The sequence below is a fragment of the Oncorhynchus nerka genome, linkage group LG23 (assembly GCF_034236695.1).
Source record: "Oncorhynchus nerka isolate Pitt River linkage group LG23, Oner_Uvic_2.0, whole genome shotgun sequence".
Classification (NCBI taxonomy): Eukaryota; Metazoa; Chordata; class Actinopteri; order Salmoniformes; family Salmonidae; genus Oncorhynchus; species Oncorhynchus nerka.
The window spans coordinates 32135202-32162021 of record NC_088418.1 but is presented as its reverse complement, the minus strand read 5'-3'; the positions used below and the strand labels follow the sequence as shown (position 1 = coordinate 32162021).

Below are 26820 nucleotides of genomic sequence, written 5' to 3'. Positions count from 1 at the left end.
ATTGGCAGATAGCCTAGACTTGGAGACAAACCAGCGCACACACATAATCTCCTTTCTAGCCGAACATTGTGTGACTGAGGACAGCGCACACACCAAACGCACACACCAAATCTCCTTCTCTAGCTGAACATGGTGTGACCAAGAACAGGCATGGCGGGATTCTATGATGACGGATGGTCCAACTGAGCCAATGCCAGAAGACTACACCCCAGCCCGAACCAATCCGAAGAACCGATCTTCTAGAATCAACCTACTTTCTGTTCTGTATTTAAAGCTTGTGCTAACTGTTAGCGGGGCTTCTTTCTGCTGGTTTCTGATGAGCTAACAGAGGGGCCCGTAATTACGGTGTACCAGATATCTTTACTCTGAATAAACTGTCGCTTGTCATACAATTTACCACTTTGTCTGAATCGATCCTTGACCGGCTCACCCGTCTACATATCCCATTATCAACAGTTGCTACCATGTGTTTGAGCCCCATTATAAAATATCATGATTCCACCCCCACAGATTGACGGCAGTCTTCAGCAATGTCACGTTTCTTTGCCACTGGGTCCGACAGCGAGTCTGAGGATTCCTCGTCGTCTGATGAGATCACCCCTAAAGTAACCGGCACTACATTCACCAAGCAGTCAGTACTACTTTCTCTCTCTGAAACCTCAGTCACTCTGACTGTTTTCACAGCTTTCTCACTTTTCCACATTTGTTCCTCTTAGGTCATTGCTGCTTCGTGACGACGAGGAAGACACCAAGAGAGTGGTGCGTAGTGCCAAGGACAAGAGGTCAGTCAATTACTCTACTTCCATTATCCATAGAACCATCTCCTTAGCCTTGTCCATGATCTGGTTGTGCTGTATAGCCAACTCCTATGGGGGCTTTTATGCCTGATGATAGGAGTTGGCAATACAGCATAGGCATAAACTGATCTGGGACCAGGCTACCACCCATAGGAGTTGGCTGTGCAACATAAAGATATCTGGGACTAGGCTACCATCCCCTGACTCTGATGCAGTCTGGTATGTGTTTGTATGCCTGCCCTGGACTATGCCATCTGCCCCAGGGGTTCCCAACCTATGGGGGGAGCATAATACTTTTTTTTGTGCAATTCTCAGTTCTTTATACTAATCTAAAACAATGCAGAAATCCGCAATGCTTTAGGCTAGAAACAAGCTGTTTAACGCCAGAGGAATATGAGACTGATGTACATGGGAATATCTTTTGTTTGTCTCTGACATTCAGAAGCTGAACTACGAGGAGTCAAAGAAATTTGACTTTGCTTGGGAAGTAAACTTAAACAATGTGTCACCCTGTCGCTTTCAATTGATCAATTCACTTTTTGTAAAAGATAATGTATAATTAAATTGAATGTTCATATAAATTATCATAATAAAACATATTTGGTAGCGGAATAACATTTGTGGAAATCGGATCTAGACTTTATTTTTCTTATCATTAAATAGCCTACCTAAAAGATGTCATGAGTCTATTTAAACTATGTACAATTGCAGGAAATGAGAGTTGGGACTAGAGGTCGACCGATTATGATTTTTCAATACCGATACCGATTATTGGAGGACAAAAAAATCCGATACCGATATGGTGTTGAAACAGGTTGGTGGTATTTTTTGATTTAGCCGTTGCTGACCCCATGCTTACATCTTTATCACAAATAAGACACCTTGCTTTCCCTGGTGCCAATTCCATGTAATAGTCCCACACTGGTGCTCTGCTTTTCTCTGCCATCTGTAAAACACACACACAACTCTGAAGTGACAATGATACTGAAGAGTCTGCTTAGGAGACAAATACTCTTAACTGTTTGAATAAAAATAGTTTAAGTTACCTGTGATGAATGTTGAAACAAAAACTGTAATTTCTATATGCAGGAAATCCTATTTTAATAATGGACATGGTAAGAATTGACTACCAAAGTGCTAGTCATAATTCCCATGACACCTTCTAGCAAAATCTGAAAAGCGGTTCCGTCATTCATTTATTCCATGGGATATTTTTAGATTCACTTAAAATAAGGTCTGTGTTTCGTGTAGGCTTACACCACCTTGCCAATTTTATAACTGTGTAGATATCCATAGGACAAGGTAACTGATCAATATTGGCTAAATATAAGCAAAAATCTTTTTTTTTGTAGAGTGGATTTATGAAAATATGTTGACAAACATTACCTTATCCTAGTGAGATTTACACGGGTATCAAAATGCCAAGGTGGTTTAAGCCTGCACGAAACACAGACCTTATTTGAAGTAGATCAAGACATTCTCTATGGAAGACATGAACAGTAAAATAACGAAGGAACCCCTTTCAAGTTCAGCCGCAAGGTATTACAGGAATTATGACGCGTCGACTATTTCTTTCTAAACCATATACCTTTGACTATTACGAGCCTGCTGCTGCCTACCACCCCTCAGAAATACGAGCCTTAGGTCAAATCCGGAAACTATCACCTCGAAAACAAAACGTTTATTCCGTTCCGTATTTTATCTAACGGATGGCATCCCTAAGTCTAAATATTGCTGTTACATTGCACAACCTTCAATGTTGTGTCATAATTACGTAAAATACTGGTAAATTAGTTTGCAAAGAGCCAGGCGGCCCAAACTGTTGCATATAGCCTGACTCTGCGTGCAATGAACGCAAGAGAAGTGACACAATTTCACCTGGTTAATATTGCCTGCTAACCTAGATTTCTTTTAGCTAAATATGCAGGTTTAAAAATATATACTTGTGTATTAATTTTAAGAAAGGCATTGATGTCAGGGTTTTCCAAGATGGCATAGCAGTTCAGACGTCTTTTGTCCTCGTCTTGTATATATATATATTTACAACTTTTTTCACATACATTTTATTTTTATTTTCCATCAACTCATCTTCAAAACACTCTCCTGCAACCCGCCTCACCAATTTATATTTATAAAAAAGTATTATTTACCTCAAATCTGTAATCCTCCAAGAAACTAGCCAGAAACTCCAAGAAGCTAGCCAGAAACTAGCCAGAAGCTAGCCAGGAGCTAGCCAGAAGCTAGCCCAGAAGCTAATCCAGAAGCTAATCAGAAGCTAGTTCAGAAGCTAGTTAGCTTCTTTACTGGCAAATCGTTAGTATTCAGCTAACCACGGTTTGTGGTCATCAGCTATCCTTTAGCTCGAAAATCTATCGCCAGTTTTGTACGGCGCGGCTCGGAACGGAACATACCGGACCAATTTTTCTCTCCATGTCCCTGGATTTCAACTGCTCTCTGGACATTCATACCTGGATCTTACAGCTAGCTAGCTGCTATCCGTGTGACTATCGGCTTTCGTCGATTCCGGAGCAAACATCAATTATTCCGGAGCTAGCCAGCTCTGTCAATCACTCCTGAGTTCCATCAATCACTCCTGGGCTGCAGTCACCTATCCGGACCCGTTTTACTGCCTACGCGGAGCCCCACCGGGCCTTCACAACTGGACTGCCGACGTTATCTACCCGAAGGAGTTATCCGGCTGGCTCCTCCGTCGCGACGTTACCTGAACGCCCATCTGCGGCCTGCTAACCGTTAGCTGTCTTACCGGCTGCTATCTGAATAGACAATCGGACAATTTATTTATTTATTTTTATTATTATTATGTTTTCTTCTTGGGCCTCTATAACTATATCTATTGTTTTTATTTTTGTTGTTGTTGTGTGATTTGGATTAATCCCCTCTACCACACGGAACCCCACTAATCTACTGACGGAACGCAAGAGGTAGCTTGCTACCGATGGCCTGGCTAGCTGTCTAAATCGCCGTGACCCCCAACCAACCCCTCCACTCACTGGACCCTTTTGATCACTCAACTAAGCATGCCTCTCCTTAATGTCAATATGTGTTGTCCATTGCTGTTCTGGTTAGTGTTTATTGGCTTATTTCACTGTAGAGCCTCTAGTCCTGCTCACTATACCTTATCCAACCTATTAGCTCCACCACCCACACATGCAATGACATCTCCTGGTTTCAATGATGTTTCTAGAGACAATATCTCTCTCTTCATCACTCAATACCTAGGTTTACCTCCACTGTATTCACATCCTACCATACCTTTGTCTGTACATTATACCTTGATGCTATTTTATTGCCCCCAGAAACCTCCTTTTACTCTCTGTTCCAGACGTTCTAGACGACCAATTCTTATTGCTTTTAGCCGCACCCTTATTCTACTCCTCCTATGTTCCTCTGGCGATGTAGAGGTGAATCCAGGCCCTGCAGTGCCTAGCTCCACTCCTATTCCCCAGGCGCTCTCTTTTGACGACTTCTGTAACCGTAATAGCCTTGGTTTCATGCATGTTAACATTAGAAGCCTCCTCCCTAAGTTTGTTCTATTCACTGCTTTAGCACACTGCCAACCCGGATGTTCTAGCTGTGTCTGAATCCTGGCTTAGGAAGACCACCAAAAATTCTGAAATTTTAATTCCAAACTACAACATTTTCAGACAAGATAGAACTGCCAAATGGGGCAGTGTTGCAATCTACTGCAAAGATAGCCTGCAGAGTTCTGTCCTACTATCCAGGTCTGTACCCAAACAATTTGAACTTCTACTTTTAAAAATCCACCTCTTTAAAAACAAGTCTCTCACCGTTGCCGCCTGCTATAGACCACCCTCTGCCCCCAGCTGTGCTCTGGACACCATATGTGAACTGATTGCCCCCCATCTATCTTCAGAGCTTGTGCTGCTAGGCGACCTAAACTGGAACATGCTTAACACCCCAGCCATCCTACAATCTAAACTTGATGCCCTCAATCTCACACAAATTATCAATGAACCTACCAGGTACCTCCCCAAAGCCTTAAACAAGGGCACCCTCATAGATATCATCCTAACCAACTTCCCCTCTAAATACACCTCTGCTCTCTTCAACCAAGATCTCAGCGATCACTGCCTCAAACGACCTCCACTCATTACTGTAAAACGCTCCCTGAAACACTTCAGCGAGCAGGCCTTTCTAATCAACCTGGCCGGGGTATCCTGGAAGGATATTGATCTCATCCCGTCAGTAGAGGATGCCTGGATATTTTTTTTAAATGCCTTCCTAACCATCTTAAATAAACATGCCCCATTCAAGAAATTTAGAACCAGGAACAGATATAGCCCTTGGTTCTCCCCAGACCTGACTGCCCTTAACCAACACAAAAACATCCTATGGCGTTCTGCATTAGCATCGAACAGCCCCCGTGATATGCAGCTGTTCAGGGAAGCTAGAAACCATTACACACAGGCAGTTAGAAAAGCCAAGGCTAGCTTTTTCAAGCAGAAATTTGCTTCCTGCAACACTAACTCAAAAAAGTTCTGGGACACTGTAAAGTCCATGGAGAATAAGAACACCTCCTCCCAGCTGCCCACTGCACTGAAGATAGGAAACACTGTCACCACTGATAAATCCACCATAATTGAGAATTTCAATAAGCATTTTTCTACGGCTGGCCATGCTTTCCACCTGGCTACTCCTACCCCGGTCAACAGCACTGCACCCCCAACAGCAACTCGCCCAAGCCTTCCCCATTTCTCCTTCTCCCAAATCCGTTCAGCTGATGTTCTGAAAGAGCTGCAAAATCTGGACCCCTACAAATCAGCCGGGCTAGACAATCTGTTCCCTTTCTTTCTAAAATTATCTGCCGAAATTGTTGCCACCCCTATTACTAGCCTGTTCAACCTCTTTTTCGTGTCGTCTGAGATTCCCAAAGATTGGAAAGCAGCTGCGGTCATCCCCCTCTTCAAAGGGGGGGACACTCTTGACCCAGACTGCTACAGACCTATATCTATCCTACCATGCCTTTCTAAGGTCTTCGAAAGCCAAGTCAACAAACAGATTACCGACCATTTCGAATCTCACCATACCTTCTCTGCTATGCAATCTGATAAATTCTTATATATATTTTCAAAGAAGCTTGGATCATCATTATTTGGACCGTATAGGTTAATAAGCCATATCTGTTTATTGTCCAATAACATATTTAAAATAATCCATCTACCTTGATGATCTGTTTGGAAAATTTGCACATTTGGATCAAAATTACGGTTAATTAAAACCATCACCAAATATATTTCGTCCCACCCAGTCCTTTTTCCACAAAACCTAATCTAAAATTGTTGAATGAGTTTCCTGTAAACAATAGATATTATATTTCTTCTCTCTTAGCCAGGTAAATACTGATCGTCTTTTCTTATTATCTGCTAGGCCATTACAATTGTAACTGGCTATACTTATTTCACCACTTACCATAATGAGACACAACTTTCAATTCTAATTATCATAATATGTTTGTAAACGTACAATTAAAAAGTAACATGATGATTGAGTGTCTATATAGCTGCACCATGTTATTTGCATTGCTACTAAGTAAACCTCCAATTGGTCCCCACTATTCCACCCTCTAAAAGCCCTCCTCATCCCGAGTTGGGTTGTCATCCCAATGCCCGGCAGACCACCTCCGACCCCCCGTATCCCTTAGCCCTGAAGAGACTGGGATCCATCCTTCGAAAAGAGCACACAGTGCCATTTACAGAACAGAAGTAGATCAAATGCATTTCCATCGCCCTCACCTCGATTTGTATTATATATAGTCATCAAAAAATATATATTTTAAGAATCCTGTTTCTTTTTTTCCTAATTAGCTATTCATATTTGTAGTAAGATAGGCAATTTATGGAAAAGATTTTACCTCTCACCAGTCTCGCCATTACCAAAATTACATTATTACAAGCAATTATTATATTAGCAAACAATTGTTGTGAATCATCTTCTATTGTCCCTAACATCTTTTACTCCATCGCAACAGTTGTGGGATACGCACATACACACTAAACCCTTTACCCCCACACGACCATAGGCTCACATGCTCAACAGTTGCACCATCCCAGAACCCAACTCAAGAAAGGTCTTGATTTACAAATGCATATACAGTTGCAGCTGTATGAGAAGGCCTGCAAGACCGTGCAAACAAATGGGCAGAAATTGAGAGATTTTATTAACTATTGTCAATGTCCTAGATGATGGAGGTCAAATGTACACCTTTTCCCTGAAACACCCACAACACAGTCCCCCGTTTTGACCATATTCCCAAGCATCTCCATGTCCGAATTTTGATTTGGTGCCACCAGGGCCACAATAATATACCAATCTTAATGTGTTCACCTTCTTCCGAATTCCGACAGTTACAACAAACCCAAAACTAACATGGCAGCCTTTGTTGTAAAAAAGGTGCCTAAAATCTCTTTCTGAGAGTTCAGAAATCCATTTTTATGTCTACACAAGCTGTCTACTCGAAGTGCCCAGTGGGAGGGAGGGACTGGCTCCCGCTAGTGAAATTTTCAGGCCAGACACTTTGAGTGCAGGGATTAAGATAAGCCTGTTTGACCAAATCCTCAAAGTTAAAGCCGCTCCAAAAACCGAAAGCTTTGAGTGAAGTGACCGACTAGAATTTGCAGCTGGCACTGATGCGACCAAGTAAACATTAAACTTGCACAGCCAAGTCAAAGAGATGCAAAATGTGATTTAAATGGTCCCACTCTAGAACCAGCCATGTGTGTGTGACCATGTCTCCCCCAACTCTCTCCCCCCTCCAGATCCTGTACAACAGAACCATGGTGCAGCTGGGGATCTGTGCCTTCCGCCAGGGCATGATCAAGGACGCCCACAATGCCCTGCTGGACATCCAATCGAGTGGCCGCGCCAAGGAGCTGCTGGGCCAGGGCCTGCTCATGAGGAACATACAGGAGAGGAACGCCGAGCAGGAGAAAATCGAGAAGAGGCGACAGGTAAGCTACGGCTCAGCTAAACTAAACTCCACGAAGAGACCACTGGTTGGTTACGGCTAGGCTAAATCCAGCAGAAAAGACCAGAGGTAACCTGAGGATGGGCTGATTGAAGCCAGCAGAACAGTAGAGGATTGAGAAGAGACTACCTGTACGCTAGGCGAATCAAAAACAACAGAGGAGACAATAGGTAGACAAGGCTAAACCCAGCAGAACTAATGACTGGTAGGCTAGGCTAAACCAAGCAGAAGACACAACATGTATGCTAAGGTTAGGCTAGGCAAGGCTAAACCAGCCGAACAGGAAAGGATCAAGACGACAGTTAGGCCAAGCTCAGGTAAACTAAATATGTAGACTAGGCTAAACGTAGGCTAGGTGAAACCCATGTGCACGTCGGGATCAGCGACCTCTTCCACATAAGTTCTGAGCTGTAAAGCCTTTGTCAATTTGAAATTGGCTCAAATTAAGCGCTGTCGTTGCGGAATGGTTAATTGGTTCATTCTCAAATATAAAAATGGCATACAAAGAACAGCATACAAAAAACAAATGGATAGCATACGATCATAGATTCATTTCAGACTACACAAGGTTACAAACAATTACAATGGCAAAGTCACAATCACAAGAATGGCTTCAGATCAAAGTCTACGTTGAGACGGAAGGGAGCAAGGGTCTTTAAATTAAAGATCCAGGCAGCCTATTTTTAACAATAAATTATCAAGGTCACCCCCTCTCCTAAGGAGGGTGACATGTTCGATGCCAATATTACGCAGAGACGAAATCAAGTGGTTTTCTTCCAAAAAGTGGGCCGCAACTGGGTAAGTCAAGTTTTTGCACCTAATGGTATGTATGCCATTTTTATATTTGGGAATTAACCAATGATATTAGGCCACACTTGGCCATGATTACAGACACCTGTGTCTTTTGACACTATATAAACGAGTCATCCCGCAGTGTTTGTGATTATACCCTGACAGCTTGCCTGTCGAAACGTTGGATATTACATTTTTGCATCTGAGCTCCTAGAGTGTACGGCTCTCCTTTATTTTCAAACTTGGATTAGTTAATAACAAAACGTGCCATTGGAACACAGGAGTGATGGTTGCTGAAAATGTGCCTCTGTACGCCTATGTAGATATTCCATTTTTAAAAATCTGCCGTTTCCAGCTACAATAGTCATTTACAACATTAACAATGTCTACACTGTATTTCTTATAAATTTGATGTTATTTTAAAGGACAAAAAAAATGCGATTTTCTTTCAAAAACAAGGTCATTTCTACATTTCTTCATTTCTGACCCCAAACATTTGAACGGTAGTGTGTGTGTGTGTGTATATATAGTGTACTAGAGCCTCCTTTATGAATATTGTACAGTATTACACTGATATACCACACTGACTGTGATTAGTTTACAACATGACATTGTTATCCATCTTGTTCCAGGTGCCCTTCCACATGCACATCAACCTGGAGCTGCTGGAGTGCGTGTACCTGGTGTCTGCCATGCTGCTGGAGATCCCCTACATGGCGGCCCACGAGTTTGACGTTCCACCACCAGCTGAGGGTGGGCGAGAGGCAGCCCCTTCTGGGTACGTACAGTAGGCTGTGAAGACAAAGCAGGATTGTGTTCATTAGGCACCAATTGGAAGAAAAATGCTGAAACTGGGAGGAACTACCAAGACCTGTCCAATAATACATGTTCTTTTTTTCATTTCTGTTTTGTTCATTGAGTGCCCTAATGTACACAGCCTAGTTTTAGACCAAAATGTGAGCGGGTACAAGTAACTCATACCTAGATAAGAGACGGACAGTATTTAAAGTGGCATTGCAGTCAAACATGATTTCTTGTGGTTTATATCTATTTCCACGCTGAGTTTGGAATAATAATTTATGATAATGCATTTTAGTGTTATATAAAAAGGTAAACATTTTTATTTTTTAAACTAATCAAATCAGTTAAGAACAAATTCTTATTTTACAATAACGGCCTACCCTGGCAAAACCCTTCCCTAAACCAGTCGACGCTGGGCCAATTGTGCGCCGCACTATGGGACTCCCAATCACGGCCGGTTGTAATACTAGTGACGCCTCTAGCACTGAGATGCAGTGCCTTAGCCACAAAAACCACAAAAGAGCTGCATGAAAAGACAGCCTCAAATTTCAATTTGTTAGGCTGGGTGGGGTTATGGACTGCCTGGTGACCACAATAAGAGTTTGTCCTTCTCTCTGCCAATAATACCAATATTGCCCCTCTCTGACCACTCCGACTCCCAGAATTATTGCTTGAGAAATAGCATTTTTCTAAGAAGCTGTTTTTCTTTTTGACCATTTTAATTGAAAACAATCACAGGAAGGTACTTCATTGTTAACCAGAAATGATTTGATATTGTGATTAAATACGGCTGCATTGGACCTAAGGATCAAGCCCTTTTCAATTTCCACCTAAAATGACATACCCAAATCTAACTGCCTGTAGCTCAGGATCTGAAGCAAGGATATGCATATTCTTGATACCATTTGAAAGGAAACACTTTGAAGTTTGTGGAAATGTAAAATGAATGTAGGGGAACATAACACAACAGATCTGGTAAAAGATAAAACAAACAAGGATGCTGGAGATAATTTAGATGGTGTCCACAAGAGGGCAACAGTATATGTGCAAAGTTTCAGACTGATAACTTCAAGAGCTACATGACATTTAGTATTTTTATTTATTTATTTTATTTCACCTTTATTTAACCAGGTAGGCTAGTTGAGAACAAGTTCTCATTTGCAACTGCGACCTGGCCAAGATAAAGCATAGCAGTGTGAGCAGACAACACAGAGTTACACATGGAGTAAACAATTAACAAGTCAATAACACAAAAGGAAGAAAAAAAGGGGAGTCTATATACATTGTGTGCAAAAGGCATGAGGTAGGCGAATAATTACAATTTTGCAGATTAACACTGGAGTGATAAATGATCAGATGGTCATGTACAGGTAGAGATATTGGTGTGCAAAAGAGCAGAAAAGTAAATAAATAAAAACAGTATGGGGGATGAGGTAGGTAAAAATGGGTGGGCTATTTGCCGATAGACTATGTACAGCTGCAGCGATCGGTTAGCTGCTCAGATAGCAGATGTTTAAAGTTGGTGAGGGAGATAAAAGTCTCCAACTTCAGCGATTTTGCAATTCGTTCCAGTCACAGGCAGCAGAGAACTGGAACGAAAGGCGGCCAAATGAGGTGTTGGCTTTAGGGATGATCAGTGAGATACACCTGCTGGAGCGCGTGCTACGGATGGGTGTTGCCATCGTGACCAGTGAACTGAGATAAGGCGGAGCTTTACCTAGCATGGACTTGTAGATGACCTGGAGCCAGTGGGTCTGGCGACGAATATGTAGCGAGGGCCAGCCGACTAGAGCATACAAGTCGCAGTGGTGGGTGGTATAAGGTGCTTTAGTGACAAAACGGATGGCACTGTGATAAACTGCATCCAGTTTGCTGAGTAGAGTGTTGGAAGCAATTTTGTAGATGACATCGCCGTAGTCGAGGATCGGTAGGATAGTCAGTTTTACTAGGGTAAGTTTGGCGGCGTGAGTGAAGGAGGCTTTGTTGCGGAATAGAAAGCCGGCTCTTGATTTGATTTTCGATTGGAGATGTTTGATATGAGTCTGGAAGGAGAGTTTACAGTCTAGCTAGACACCTAGGTACTTATAGATGTCCACATATTCAAGGTTGGAACCATCCAGGGTGGTGATGCTGGTCAGGCGTGCGGGTGCAGGCAGCGATCTGTTGAAAAGCATGCATTTGGTTTTACTAGCGTTTAAGAGCAGTTGGAGGCCACGGAAGGAGTGTTGTATGGCATTGAAGCTCGTTTGGAGGTTAGATAGCACAGTGTCCAAGGACGGGCCGGAAGTATATAGAATGGTGTCGTCTGCGTAGAGGTGGATCAGGGAATCGCCCGCAGCAAGAGCAACATCATTGATATATAAAGAAAAAGAGTCGGCCCGAGGATTGAACCCTGTGGCACCCCCATAGAGACTTCCAGAGGACCGGACAGCATGCCCTCCGATTTGACACACTGAACTCTGTCTGCAAAGTAATTGGTGAACCAGGCAAGGCAGTCATCCGAAAAACCGAGGCTGCTGAGTCTGCCGATAAGAATATGGTGATTGACCGAGTCGAAAGCCTTTGCAAGGTCGATGAAGACGGCTGCACAGTACTGTCTTTTATCGATGGCGGTTATGATATCGTTTAGTACCTTGAGCGTGGCTGAGGTGCACCCGTGACCGGCTCGGAAACCAGATTGCACAGCGGAGAAGGTACGGTGGGATTCGAGATGGTCAGTGACCTGTTTGTTGACTTGGCTTTCGAAGACCTTAGATAGGCAGGGCAGGATGGATATAGGTCTGTAACAGTTTTGGTCCAGGGTGTCTCCCCCTTTGAAGAGGGGAATGACTGCGGCAGCTTTCCAGTCCTTGGGGATCTCAGACGATATGAAAGAGAAGTTGAACAGGCTGGTAATAGGGGTTGCGACAATGGCGGCGGATAGTTTCAGAATGTATGAAGTCACCCAGGTGTCCCTCACGAGTTGCCCAAATGTACCCAAGTGGCCTCCAAGTGGCCGAATTGGTAAATTGATACATTTTCAAGAAAATAACTATAGAGAACATACAAAAATGCTATGCTAATAAAAAAATACAAGTTTACACCCAGGAATGTCATACATGATGGATCACTAGCTTCCCTACATAACAAGAATGCTGATCCAATGTCTCCAAACACAGAACCATCCTCTCATCTGTGGACAGGTTTTTGGTCAGGCTGAAAGTGGGTCTTGCAGGCCTCAACCATGCTGGGGTAGAGAGGCTCTGCAAAATCAAACCGATCAAAGCTTGCTGTGCCTCTCTTCTTGTCATTGTCGTCGTCAGCTTGTGGGTCACTGATATGAAACGCCTGCGAGTTAGAAACCTTTTAGTAGATATGACAGTGGTGGGAAAAGGCAGTTGGTAGAGTGTTGAGCTTCTCCAGTAGTCCTTCAGGATTTTCAACTTCACAAGCCCCATCCATGTAAATGACCAGTGAGATGTAACAGTACAGGTCTTGGATGGAAATTGGCTTCCATGCCTCTTTCTTGCCTGGTGGCTTTTTAGCCCCATACTTGTTGGTGTTAGACACCAGCGAATCAAGAACTGACAAGGAGAAACACATCTGTAAACGATGAAGGAGGCTGTACTTTCTAGTTATGTCCAGCCGAGGTTCTGTCTGCCTTTTCGGTCAAAATGTTGGTGGAAGTGGCTCCAAATCATCATCTAGCACAGTGTGCCAACGGTCCCCTGCCTCTTCGTTTACAGCTGTTGCACTTCCTCTCCTCTACTTCTTGGCTGGCCTCTTAGATGACCAGGCGGGGGTCGGTGTGGAGCAGACTTTGGGGGTTCCCATTGTTCATCCGAGTCCCTGGCACGATGGAAGAAAAAAAAAATCTGTAAGAATACTTTTACGGATGAGCCCTGTATAAATACGTAAAATAAACACATCTATAAACATATTTATTATAGAGTGTGTGGGGGGGGACACACACACAATCATTGTGGTGAAGTGTGTGTGTACCAATGGTAAATACGGCTGGTGAGGGGAGGACGGATTGTGTTAGGATATAGAAATTGATTTTATCAAACAAAACTACACTACATTTTATCTCTGGGACCCTCAGGGTGACAAATCAGAGCAAGATTACAGTATGTAAGTACATTATTTACCTTTAGATATGAATGTATCAAACCTGTCGCGGTGATAAGTGTTTTGTTGTTGTGCACTCTCCTCAAGCAATAGCATGGTATGTTTTCGCTGTAATAGCTGCTGTAAATTGGACAATGCAGTTAGATTAACAGGAATTTAAGCTTTCTGCCCGTATAAGACATCTATATGTACCGGAAAATTGGTGGTTGTTTACAACGTCGTTCTAGTCACATTATGCATATTGAGCAACAACTGTCCCGTTAACAGGACACCAATCCAGCAGAGGTTGAGTAAGACATATGGGCAAAAATTGAGTTTTTTCCCCCCTGATTGGTCTTTATGATATCCAGTAATCCCGAGATGTCAACACACAATGTACATTAAATAAAAATGTACTTTGAGGAAAGTGGGTGGCTAAGAATGTCATTAAGCCTCACGATAAGATTGTACAGCTGATACATTACCAATACAGATACAGCAAATGGGCATACCATAAAACACTAAACAAATCCATCCCTCTCCGTGGCCCTTCCAGGACCCCCAGAGAGCATGCGTGAGCACGTGGTCGCGGCCAGCAAGTCCATGAAGATGGGCGACTGGCGCACCTGCCACTCATTCATCATCAACGAGAAGATGAACAGCAAGGTTTGGGATCTATTCCCTGAGACGCAGTGCGTGCGAGAGATGCTTGTCAGGTTAGTGTGTCAAAAATGGATGATATTAAAGGTCTGCTTTCACCCCTATTATGCAACTGTCCCTCGTTTTATCAGTAGTCGTGTTTCAGTAGGTAGTATCAACGAATCGCAGCCTGGAATGGTCGAATAAAATTCATTCAATCAAGTCCATAGAAGGACTAATAAAACAAACCCTTTAGAAAAATTAAGTTGTACACAAGTAGTTTGTAATTTCATGACTGAACTAATGTTTTGGCAACACAATGCCTCCTTCAGAGGTAGCACTCCTGTAACGTTTCTTGATTGTTTGTGGTTGCAGGAAGATCCAGGAGGAGTCTCTGAGGACTTACCTGTTCACCTACAGCAGCGTTTACGACTCCATCAGGTAATAACTTTTAAAACTAACTAAACGGTTTCCCAGTTACAAACTAAGCCTAGTCCTGGACTAAAAATAACTTTCAATGGAGATTCTCTATTCAATGTTCTATTCTTAACTACTGTAGCCTGGTCCCCAACTGTTTGTTATTGCCAACTCCTATGGCATGACAACAGCCATAGGGATTACTATAGGCTTATTCCCATGTAGTCAACCTTCCAAAATCACATCCTGTTCACTCAACTATTGGATGTCTGGTGAACTTCATGTTTGGATTTCTGCCTGAGTCGGTGACATTCAGCACTCTCATTTGATTGGCTCTGAGTAAAAATGGCGTTTCCCCTCAGAGGCATTTCCTTGTCTCTAATTTATTTGGCCATATCTCTGTTTTAGTTGCCTATGCGGCATTAGTTTTGTATCTTATGCATGCCAACTTGTTGCAAGTCAACATTTGTTTTTGAAATACAACATATTTACAACATATATACAACATGCAAAATCTTTGATTGGTTTGATAAGTGTCAACCCGTCACTGGTTTCCATCTAGACTACCGAACGCAACCCAAGCAAGAATACTTCCTGAGGAGTTACTTCCCCAGGCTTTCTAATTACTGTGAGAAGCCTGGGATTCTGCTACCATTTGGTTATACAGCACAAAATGATCTGGGACCAGGCTACATCTACTGTGCCTCATATAATTAGCTCACCTGGTTAAATGGATGAATGGATAAATACAATCTTTCTCCTTCCCCTTTGTGTCTCAGTATGGAGACACTGAAGGATATGTTTGAGCTGGAGCTGCCCATGGTGCACAGCATCATCAGCAAGATGATCATCAACGAAGAGCTCATGGTAAAATCCACGGCATCAATGTGTCATGTGTAGACCGTTCAGCACCATAGACTTAATAAAGCTAGATGATGACGTTGTTTTATGAACCTGGAGCTGTAACATGTTTGTGTGTGTGTCTCTGAATGGCTTTCGCCTGTGTGTCGGTCTGTCCATATGTCATCTGTGTCTCGTCTGTCTTTCCTCCCCCAGGCATCCCTGGACCAGCCCACCCAGACGGTGGTGATGCACCTCACAGAGCCCACCTCCCTGCAGAACATGGCCCTGCAGCTGGCAGAGAAGCTGGGTGGCCTGGTGGAGAATAACGAGCGCGTCTTTGACCTCAAGCAGGGCGTCTACGGCGGCTACTTCAACAGAGGTTAGTGGAGCAGCCGCATAGAATACATGTGCAGAGCCTTTCGTCTAGTGGTAACACCTGACTCCTAGCACATACATGCCAACCGCAGAGACTGGGGTTCGATCCCTGTGTCCACCAATCATATGGTCACCCCTTCAAGGGCTGGCACGGTAATTGTATAACCGTGTAACTGACGATTATGGATGAAGACTGTAAATAAAATAACCATCATAACCGTTCATTTTTATTGTATTTTTAAGTAAATATGCCCAATAGCTGTAGTGTACATTCATGATTATAGTTTGACGGATTATCTCATTCTCCTCACTCTATGCTCTCTCTCCTTAAAAATGTGCTCCTTTTGATAATATGATCTGTATCTACCTTATGTGCCCTGGCTATACGTTTTATCCGGTTTGTAAAGATGCTAAAAGACACAATTTCTGTTGAAATTAACTACCAAATGTGATTCTTGGTGAGTGTGGACCTTTATAAGGGAATGTGAATCTGAGACGGTGATGAAATAGTTTTTGACTAGATCGGTCGGATACAGCTTTTGTCAGATTTGACTTTGTAGCATGTTAGCACTTCCGCAGCAGTTTAGGATAGAAGGTTAGGATAATTAGTTTAAGGTTATGAAAAGGGTTAGGGTTAGATCAAATGGCCCCCCAAAAATATTTAGACGTTAATTTGACTATCTCTTCTAGCCATGACCGATGAAAACCGAAGTTGAAATCCATGCTAGACTAGCAAACGTGAAGTATGTGTGCAACAGCTGCACACTGCAACTGCATGATCAATGCTTCAAATATTTGTAATAATAACCCAAGAAAGGCCACAGCCTGTCGTTTCCAATGGAAATGCACATCAATCATAGTGGGCAGAACAAGCAAGGTGGTGGGCAGAGCCAAGCACGCGCAAGCAAGATCCTATTGGTGTGGTCTAGCATGTATTTGCATATTTCCGTTAGTGCTGGTGTGCAATAACTAAATTTGCCCTTTCACTCCTTTTGAACAACGCAATTTTTTAGAAACATCTGGTTCATTGTTCTATCTGTGACTATGTGATAGACTTGTTTACTGCAGTTGCTAGGCAATGGAAATAGAATGACTAGATTAGGCTTTGAAGCTCTAACCCTGGCAATTTGACTGATAAACTCATGGGTACACTAGCAATGTCTGCCTGGTATTTTGATGCAATAATGTTCATGGTCATTTTGGATGTTCTATCAACTGATGCTCGATTGCCATGGTAACTTGGAATGTTCATTTAAAATTATGCTTACTGATATGGCTCATGCAATGGAAGGTATTTTTTGTTGCGTTTACTCAATAAATCACAGAACAGATTGAAGGGTTATTTTACTTCCTGGCATGGGTACTTCTTGCCAGTCCACCCATGATGCCGTCATTGACTTGAATGGGAACGGCCGTTCTATTTATTATATTTCTGTGGTGCTACTGCTTTTACTGGAAGCGGAGCAGCAGACAGAGATGAGCAGAGAAAATAACACACCTGGTGAGACAAAACCGCGACTCATCAGTGATAAGCACTTTTTGCCAGTCCTGTCTGGTCCAGCGACGTTGTTGCCTGTGATGTCTGGTGAGGACCTGCCTTACAACAGGCCTACAAGCCCTCAGTCCAGCCTCTCTCAGCCTATTGCGGACAGTCTGAGCACTGATGGAGGGATTGTTCGTTCCTGGTGTAACTCGGGCAGTTGTTGTTGCCATCCTGTACCTGTCCTGCAGGTGTGATGTTCGGATGTACCGATCCTGTGCAGTTGTTGTTACACGTGGTCTGCCACTGCAAGGACGATCAGCTGTCCGTCCTGTATCCCTGTAGCGCTGTCTTAGGCGACTCACAGTACGGACATTGCAATGTATTGCCCTGGCCACATCTGCAGTCCTCATGCCTCCTTGCAGCATGTCTAAGGCACGTTCATGCAGATGAGCAGGGAACCCATGCATCTTTCTTTTGGTGTTTTTCAGAGTCCGTAGAAAGGCCTCTTTAGTGTCCTATGTTTTCAGAACTGTGACCTTAATTAAAGTAATTGCCTACCGTCTGTAAGCTGTTAGTGTCTTAACGACCGTTCCACAGGTGCATGTTCATGGTTCATTGAATAAACATGGGAAACAGCATTTAAACCCTTTACAATGAAGATCTGTACAGTTATTTGGATTTTTACGAATTATCTTTAAAAGACCGGATCCTGAAAAGGGGGAGTTTCTTTTTTTGCTGAGTTTATATATATATGCCCCATGTGGGACTATAACTCACAACCATTGAACCAAGAGCCAACTGTTTTAGCAGACTGTGCCACCAATTAGTCATAGGTTTTGGGGGGAAAAGCTAGTTGACTATAATAGCCTCCTCTTTTCTGGGAAGGCTTATCACTAGATGTTGCAACATTGCAGCCGGGACTTGCTTTCACAAGCATTAGTGAGGTCGGGCACTGATTGATGTTGGGAGATTTGGCCTGGCTCACAGTCGGCGTTCCAACTCATCCTAAAGGTGTCAGAGGGGCTCTGTGCGGGCCAGTCTAGTTCTTACACACCGATCTCGACAAACCATTTCTGTATGGACCTCGCTTTGTGCACGGGGGCATTGTCTTACTGAAACAGGAAAGGGCCTTCCACAAACTGTTGCCACAAAATTGGAAGCACAGAATTGTCTAGAATGTCATTGTATGCTGTAGCGTTTAGACTTCCCTTCATTGGAACTAAGGGGCCTAGCCCGAACCATGAAAATCCCCCAGATCATTATTCCTCCTCCACCAAACTTTACAGTTGGCAATGTGCATTCGAGCAGGTACGTTCTCCTGGCATCTACCAAACCCAGATTTTTCCATTGGATTGCCAGATGGTGAAGCATGATTCATCACTCCCGAGCACGCGTTTCCACTGCTCCAGATATGCTGAGCACTTGTTGGCTGCTTTTCCTTCACTCTGCACTCTAACTCATCAAAAACCATCTCACTTGGGTTGAGGTCCTGTGATTGTGGAGGCCAGGTTATCTGATGCAGCACTCCATCACTCTCCTTCTTGGTCAAATAGCCCTTACACAGCCTGGAGGTGTGTTGGGTCATTGTCCTGTTGAAAAACAAATGATAGTCCCACTAAACCCAATCCAGATGGGATGGCGTATTGCTGCAGAATGCTGTGGTGGCCATGCTGGTAAAGTGTGCCTTGAATTCTAAATAAATTAGACGGTGTCACCAGCAAAGTACCATCACAGCACCTCCATGCTTCACGGTGGGTACCACCCATGCGGAGATCATCCGTTCACCTACCCTGCGTCTCAAAGACAGTGTTTAGAACCAAAAATCTCAAATTTGGACACATCAGACCAAACAATTATGGACTTGGCCCAAACAATTCTATTCTTCTTATTGGTGTCCTTTAGTAGTGGTTTCTTTGCAGCAATTAAATCATGAAGGCCTGCTTCACGCAGTCTCCTCTGAACAGTTGATGTTGAGATGTCTGTTGCTTGAACTCTGTGGCATTTATTTGTGCTGCAATCTGAGGTGCAGTTAACTCCTAATGAACTGATCATCTGCAGCAGAGGTAACTCTGGATCTTCCTTTCCTGTGGCGGTCCTCATGAGCGCCAGTTTCATCATAGCGCTTAGTGGTTTTTGCAACTGCAATTGAAATTTTCCGGATTGACTGACCTTCATGTCATAAAGTAATGCTGGAATGTCTTTCCTTTGCTTATTTGAGCTGTTCTTGTCATAATATGGACATAATATGGACTTGGTCTTTTACCAAATAGGGCTAACTGATTGGCTCAAACGCATTAAGGAAAGAATTTCCACAAATGAACTTTTAACAAGGCACACCTGTTAATTGAAATGCATTCCAGGTGACTATCTCATGAAGCTGTTTGAGAGAATGCCAAGAGTGTGCAAAGCTGTCAAGGCAAACGGTGGCTACTTTGAAGAATCTCAAATATAAAATCTATTTTGATTTGTTTAAACACTTTTTTATTTTTTTACATGATTCCATATGTTATTTCATAGTTTTGATGTCTTCACTATTATTCTACAATGTACACAATAGTAAAAATAAAGAAAATCCCTTGATTGAGCAGATGCATCCCAACTTTTGACTGGTACTGTATATACTGTAGGTACAAATATAGTCATATAATCCTCATAGCCTACATGTTTATTTGTCTTTTGAAAAACACGTGTATGAACTTTGAATTTGGTCATATGGAAATGTGCCTTACTGCCTTTTGAATTGTGTTTAACGTCAGTAGTGTCGTCAAGGAAGCATCATGCTAAATACATTGGCACACCCCATTGCCAAATAAGGCGTGCTGTCACCTGCTTTTATAGTATGCTTCGAAGTGGTACCAGCCAGCACATCTAGAGGGGAGTGTGTTTCATGCCAAACTCCTCCCTTGATGACGTAGAGGCGCCTTCTCTTGACAAACTGTCAAAATGAAGACCAGAATTATCTTAGAACTAATCTGGTTTTAGATGGAGAAAGTTTTTCCTGAAATGTAGTTTTTAAAATGTGGCAGCTTCTAGGGCTTTTATCCAAATATTACAATATGGGGTAGAATGAAATGCCTTACTCCTAAATAGTCCAACAAGAACACTAAAACTTTTGTATGCCCTGTTGTGTGACATGATGAAATTTGCCACAAATACCACTTATTGAATCCTCTTGGTGCCTTGGGACACACAAAGCACCACATACAAGTAACACTGACTAAGTGATTTTAGTGTGTGTGTGTGTGTGTTTGTTTTACAGATCAAAAATGGCCTGCTCGCCTCCCTACCACTGAGGAAGTACAGTTCCCGCGCAGCCCAGTCAAAACTGTTCGCTGCTCTGGCCCCCCAATGGTGGAACAAACTCCCTCACGACGCCAGGACAGCGGAGTCAATCACCACCTTCCGGAGACACCTGAAACCCCACCTCTTTCAGGAATACCTAGGATAGGATAAAGTAATCCTTCTCACCCCCCCCCCCCTTAAAAGATTTAGATGCACTATTGTAAAGTGGCTGTTCCACTGGATGTCTTAAGGTGAACGCACCAATTTGTAAGTCGCTCTGGATAAGAGCGTCTGCTAAATGACTTAAATGTAAATGTAAAAAGGCTACCAGCAGAAGCAGGGTGGCTACAACAGAGGTAAGTGCCAATCTTGTACACACAGGTCCGCCTTAGGGTGTGTGTTTCCGTACCACTGACCACAATATTATCCTTAGCAAACCTGCACCAACGCAGGAGGTCGCTGTCCTGTATTTTGAATGTTGTAATTATGTATTTTCTTTTCTCCTAATGCATTGAGCGCTAATTAATATTCATGTTTTATTTAATATATGTGATTGTGGTGGTGTGTATTGCCGATTTCTCACTATTGAGCCGGGTTGGGCAGAGCTGTACTGCACTGGCCTGGTTATTCATCCACCATAAATACTGGAACTGTGCCAAAGAGGACAATGTGAAAATAAAATATTAACGTAGCACAATGAGATTGTGGCTGGCACGATAGTGTGAAAAAGGTATTGGTGCCTGTAGGCAATAGGCATATATTGTGTGGGGGAAAAACATGAAGATTTTTATTTTATTTTTTATCCTTGTGTGTGTGTGTATGCCCACGTTCATTACGTGCCGCAGCTGTGTGTTTCTAAACTGTTTTCACTGTACGGTTTCAGACCAGAGAGGCAGTTACCAACAGAAGCAAGGCGGTTACAACCGAGGTGTTTAAAATAATTGACTGAAATGCATGCTTGTCTGATTCTTATAAGATAGCGACTGTGTATGTGTCTTATTTCTGTTTGTATGTGAGAGACAGACATTTTTATTATATGTAGTCAAACGTGTTTTTTTTCGCTCACATGACATGTCACAGCTGTGTGTGTGTAAACGGTTTTCATTGTACGTTTTCAGACGGTCAGAGAGGCGGCTACCAACAGAAGCAAGGAGGTTACAACAGAGGTGCTTATGAACACATTTCTACTGCCTTTATTTTCTAAAGAATGTCTTTATTAAAAAAATAAAATGCTTAGAATATTTTTAAAGCCACTATGAGTGAGCTGCAGACCCCTCTTATCATTCTGTCGTGCCAGAGCCACTGGACATGGTTGTCACTAGTCTAGAACCATCAGGATGGGGTTGTGTTTAGGTGGTTTTCGAGAAACATTAGGATACTGTAAGTTAGAATTTCTAAGAACACAATGTATTCATGGGTTTACTGTTCTGTAAATACTATAACTGTTTAAAAGAAAAATGTGTCTTTGGAAGAAAAGAAAAAACATCAATTAAATGTTTAATCCATTTTATTTAAGGATTGCTCTAGCTTAAACTATGAAACAGAAAGAACATGTAATTGAACCCAGTAACAGCTTCTTGCTATGAGAAATATTTGACCGAAACCCGCATGCAAGATGTAAGGTCAATTGATGAAAGCGTAGCTGAACAACTAAATAAATAAAAATTAGAAAGTGTGAACAAGCACAAATGTATAGACATTATTAAACTGCACAAGTCATTTGTGGATTATAATTGGACACATCAGTTGTGGCCTCGCTCGTGCTTACAGTTTATGGTTGCGGTTGGTTTCAGACGGAGGCGGTTACCAACAGAGGCAAGGCGGTTACAACCGAGGTGCTTATGAACCATTTCATACCACCTTTATTTTCTTATGAATGTCTGAATTTTTATTTTTATTCTTAAAGCCACTGTCAGTGAGCTTGCAGTCCCCTCTTTTCCCATTTCGCAATGCCCAAGCCTTGGACACTATTAATAGTAGTCTAGAATGGGATTTGACACATATAAACAGAATTATCCTTTTAAGTGTACTAATTTCAGTTAATATATACCATCGTAAAAACAATGCATTGGTTGTGTTTAGGTAGGTCTAAAGAAACCGGTATTTCAAACATACTAACAACTTCATATTTAGTTAGAGAAAAAAAAAAAATTGTTTGATCAAGAAAAGTACCCTAAACCCACATGCAAATGATGAAAGCGTAACTAACCACCGCATAAGCACCCAATGCAAACAAGCACAAAAGTCATTTTTAGAATATATTGGACACATTAGTTGTGGCCTGGCACATGCTTACCGTTTATGGTTGGTTTCAGGTGGAGGCAGTTACCAACAGAGGCAAGGCAGTTACAACCGAGGTGCATATTAATTTATACCACCTTTATCCTCTAAATGTCTGAATTTTACTTCTGTTTTTTCTTAAATCCAGTCTGTGACCTGCAGTCCCCTTATCATCCCTTCATGCCTGAACCTCTGGCCCCTCTAAAAACGTCCCCCCAACATTTCATTCTCTCTGTCTTTCACTTCTGTTCTTCGCACAACTTGTTAGCATTAACCCACACATAGTACAATGCATTTGGAAAGTATTCAGACCCCTTGACTTTTTTCCACATTTGTTATGTTACAGCCTCATTCTAAAATTGCATTGTTTTTTTTCTCTCATCATGCTACACACAATACCCCATAATGACAAAGCAAAAACAGGTTTTTAGACATTTATTAAATATATAAAAAATAGATCTCGTATTTTTTTTGACGTAAGTATTCAAGACCCTTTGCTATGAGACTCAATTGACCTCAGGTGCATCCTGTTTCCATTGATCATCCTTGATTTTTCTACAACTTGATTGGAGTCCACCTGTGGTAAATTCAATTGATTGGACATGATTTGGAAAGGCACACACCGGTCTACAGTGCATTCGAAAAGTGTTCAGACCTTGACTTTTTCCACATTTTGTTACGGTACAGCCTTATTCTCCAAATTATTAAATAGTTTTTTTCCCCTCAATCTACACACAATATCACTTAATGACGAAGCAAAAACAGGTTTATAGAAATTTGAGCTAATTTATTACAAATGGATGACATTTACATAGGTATTCAGACCCTTTACTCAGTACTTTGTTGAAGGGCCTTTGGCAGCGATTACAGCCTTGACTCTACTTGGGTATGACGCTACAAGGAGTTTCTCCCATTCTTCTCTGCAGATCCTCTCAAGCTCTGTCAGGTTGGATGGGGAGCATCGCTGCACAGCTATTTTCAGGTCTCTCCAGAGATGTTAGATTGGGTTCAGGTCCGAGCTCTAGTTGGGCCACTCAAGGACATTCAGAGACTTGTCCCGAAGCCAAGAAACTACCCAAATGCAGTTGTGCCAAGCTTGTAGCGTCATGCTGTAATCGCTACCAAAGTTGCTTCAACAGAGTACTGAGTAAAGGGTCTGAATAATGGTGTAAATGTAATTTGTTTTTATTTGTAATCAATTTACAAACATTTCTATAATCCTACCCAAGAAGGCTCGAGACTATGATCTCTGCCAAATGTGCTCCAGCAATGTACTGAGGAAACAATGTGAATACTTTTTTATATATATTTGCAAAAATTTCTAAAAACCTGCTTTTGCTTTGTCATTATGGGGTATTGTGTGTAGATTGAGGGGGGAGAAAACAATTTAATCCATTTTAGAATAAGGCTGTAATGTAACAAAATATCTCGGTCTTCTCAGCTCTTTTTGTCTGGACGTTTTACTTTTCTGTTCACACTTTCCTCATTTAATCGTTCTTTTCTTTCTTTCTCCATCTTCGTTTCTCTTCACAGATGGAAACCGAGGTGGTGGTGGCTACCAGGGGCAGAACAGGGGGGGCTATCAGGGTGGTGGTGGTGGCTATCAGGGTGGTGGTGGTGGCTATCAGGGTGGTGGTGGTGGCTATCAGGGTGGTGGTGGTGGCTATCAGGGTGGTGGTGGCTACTACCAGGGTGGTGGTGGCGGCTACCAGGGGCAGAACAGGGGGGGCTATCAGGGTGGTGGTGGTGGCTATCAGGGTGGTGGTGGCGGCTACCAGGGTGGTGGTGGAGGCTAGCAGGGTGGTGGTGGCGGCTACAAGGGTGGTGGCAGTGGCGGCTACAGGGGAGGCTACAAGGGGGGCTACCAGAACCAGGACAGGAGAGACTACTGAGCCAGAGGAGCTGCCCTCGGAACCTGGTTCAACAGAGCCAGCCAGTCTTCATTCCAAAACAACATTATCTTGGGTTGTATCACTTGGCATTGCAGCTCTACTACGCTTTTTTCCCTTTGTACAACATTGATCAGCTTTCCCTCTACATGACAGGCTTGAAAACCGTTGTACTTATTCAAGTCAGTTTCCCTATATATTTAAACTTTGTAGTATAATATCTGAATTGCCTATGCTTTTTGTCGAGTTGTGAATGTGTTTAGACTAATGGTGTTGAATAATTGTGTGTGACGAGATTAATGCAGTTGCAGTGTGTTTGGCAGTGTATCAGGGTCAGAGACATGTCAAGTAAAGTATTTTCAGGTGTAACCTCTGAAATAAACATTATTGAATCAATATATGGTTTTGTCTGATTCTTTAAGTCCATTAAAACATTGTTTTTTGGAGACGAATCAAAACATTGTTGCCCTCTAATGATAACTACAGCAAAATCAATCTGGCACCTGACACACATCTCTTATCCAGCGACACTAGACTAAAGCTGTACTCAGGAGAGCTAATGAGCTCTATGGGCATCTTTGAGACCGAATGTGTTATTCGGGGACACAAAAACAAGTTGCAATTTGAGATCATGAAAACCAGTCAACATCTTCTTTCAGGCTCTACATGCAAACGCCTGGGACTGATGCAGTTTACCGTACCAAATGACCTGCACATTGTGGATCATGTCCAGCATGGACCCCTGTCCAAAGAACAACTACTCATCAGATATGACAATGTATTCAACAGGCCCGTTGAATTAGTACCTGGGGAGGTACTACACATTGAAATGGATGAGAGTGTCACTCCTGTCCAGTGTGCCTCACGCAGTGTGCCCATTGCAATGAAAGTGGCTGTGAAGGCCCAGCTGGACAAGTATGAAGCCGATGTCCATGTGACTGAACCAACTGACTGGATCAGCAATATGGTCACAGTGAAAAAGTCAGAGAAGCTGAGAGTCTGCATCGACCCAAAGCATCTGAACCAAGCACTATAACGCTCTCTCTACATCATGCCGGCACTGGAGGATGTCCTCTACAAGCTTCCCAAGACCAGGATTTTCACCTTGGTGGACACCCGAGATGCATTCCTGCAATGCAAAATGTTTCATGACTACCTTCTGGACCCCCTAGGGTCGGAAACGCTGGCTCAAGCTCCCGTTTGGTGTTTCCGTGGAGCCTGATGTATACCAACGGAAGCAGCACGAGTTACTGGCTGGGCTCAAGGGCATTGAACCCATCGCTGATGATGTCCTCATCACGACCTCGAGGTGAAGCTCCTGGCACTGATGGAGCACTGCCAATCAGTTAAGCTGCGCCTTGGCCTGAAAAATATGCAGTTCAAAGTGAGACGTTCACTACCATGGTCACATTCTCTCGGCCAAAGGCCAGACACAGACAAAGTCAGTGTGATCCTCGACATGCCAAACCTGTCTGATGTAAAGGGGGTGCACCGTCTCATCGGCTTTGCAACTATCTTGCAAAGTTCATGCCACACATATCAGCAGTCTGTGAGCCTCTGCGCCGGCTGCTGGACAATGACACACCATGGCACTGGCTACCCAAACAAAAAGCCTTGGTGAAGGAGATTGAATCTCTGGCTTCATCCATGCCAGTGTTGTGCTACTACGACATTACGAAACCTGTCACAATCCAGAGCTCCAGCTAAAGTGGATTTGGATGTTGCCTTATGCAGAAAGGCTATCCCATTGTGTTTGCCTCGAGAGCACTCAACCACACCGCAGCTCTCAACCCCATGGTCGAGAGCTGGTCACCGCTGAAACTGACCACAAACCACTCATTGCCATATTCAATAGACCTCTCCTCAACACACCCAAGAGGCTTCAAAGCATGCTCCTGACTCTGTAAAACTACAGCCTGAAGGTTGTCTATAAGCCAGGACCAGAGATGTACATCAGCGACACATTGAGAAGGGCAACAGCACAATATACAGGCAGAGGCACTGCCTATCAGCGGCATGCTATCTGTTTGCTATAGCAGGAACAGCAAGATGTTCAACAGATCAATCAGTCAGACTACTTAAACGTCACAGATCACTGCTTAGCCCCGATCAGGCAAGACAAGGACA

At 42.9% G+C, this 26820-nt stretch overlaps 1 pseudogene; it reads left to right on the top strand.

The window, feature by feature from the left end:
* Positions 1-369: 369 nt before the first annotated feature.
* LOC115107208 (eukaryotic translation initiation factor 3 subunit C-like) lies at positions 370-24600 on the top strand (annotated as a pseudogene).
* Positions 24601-26820: the final 2220 nt, after the last annotated feature.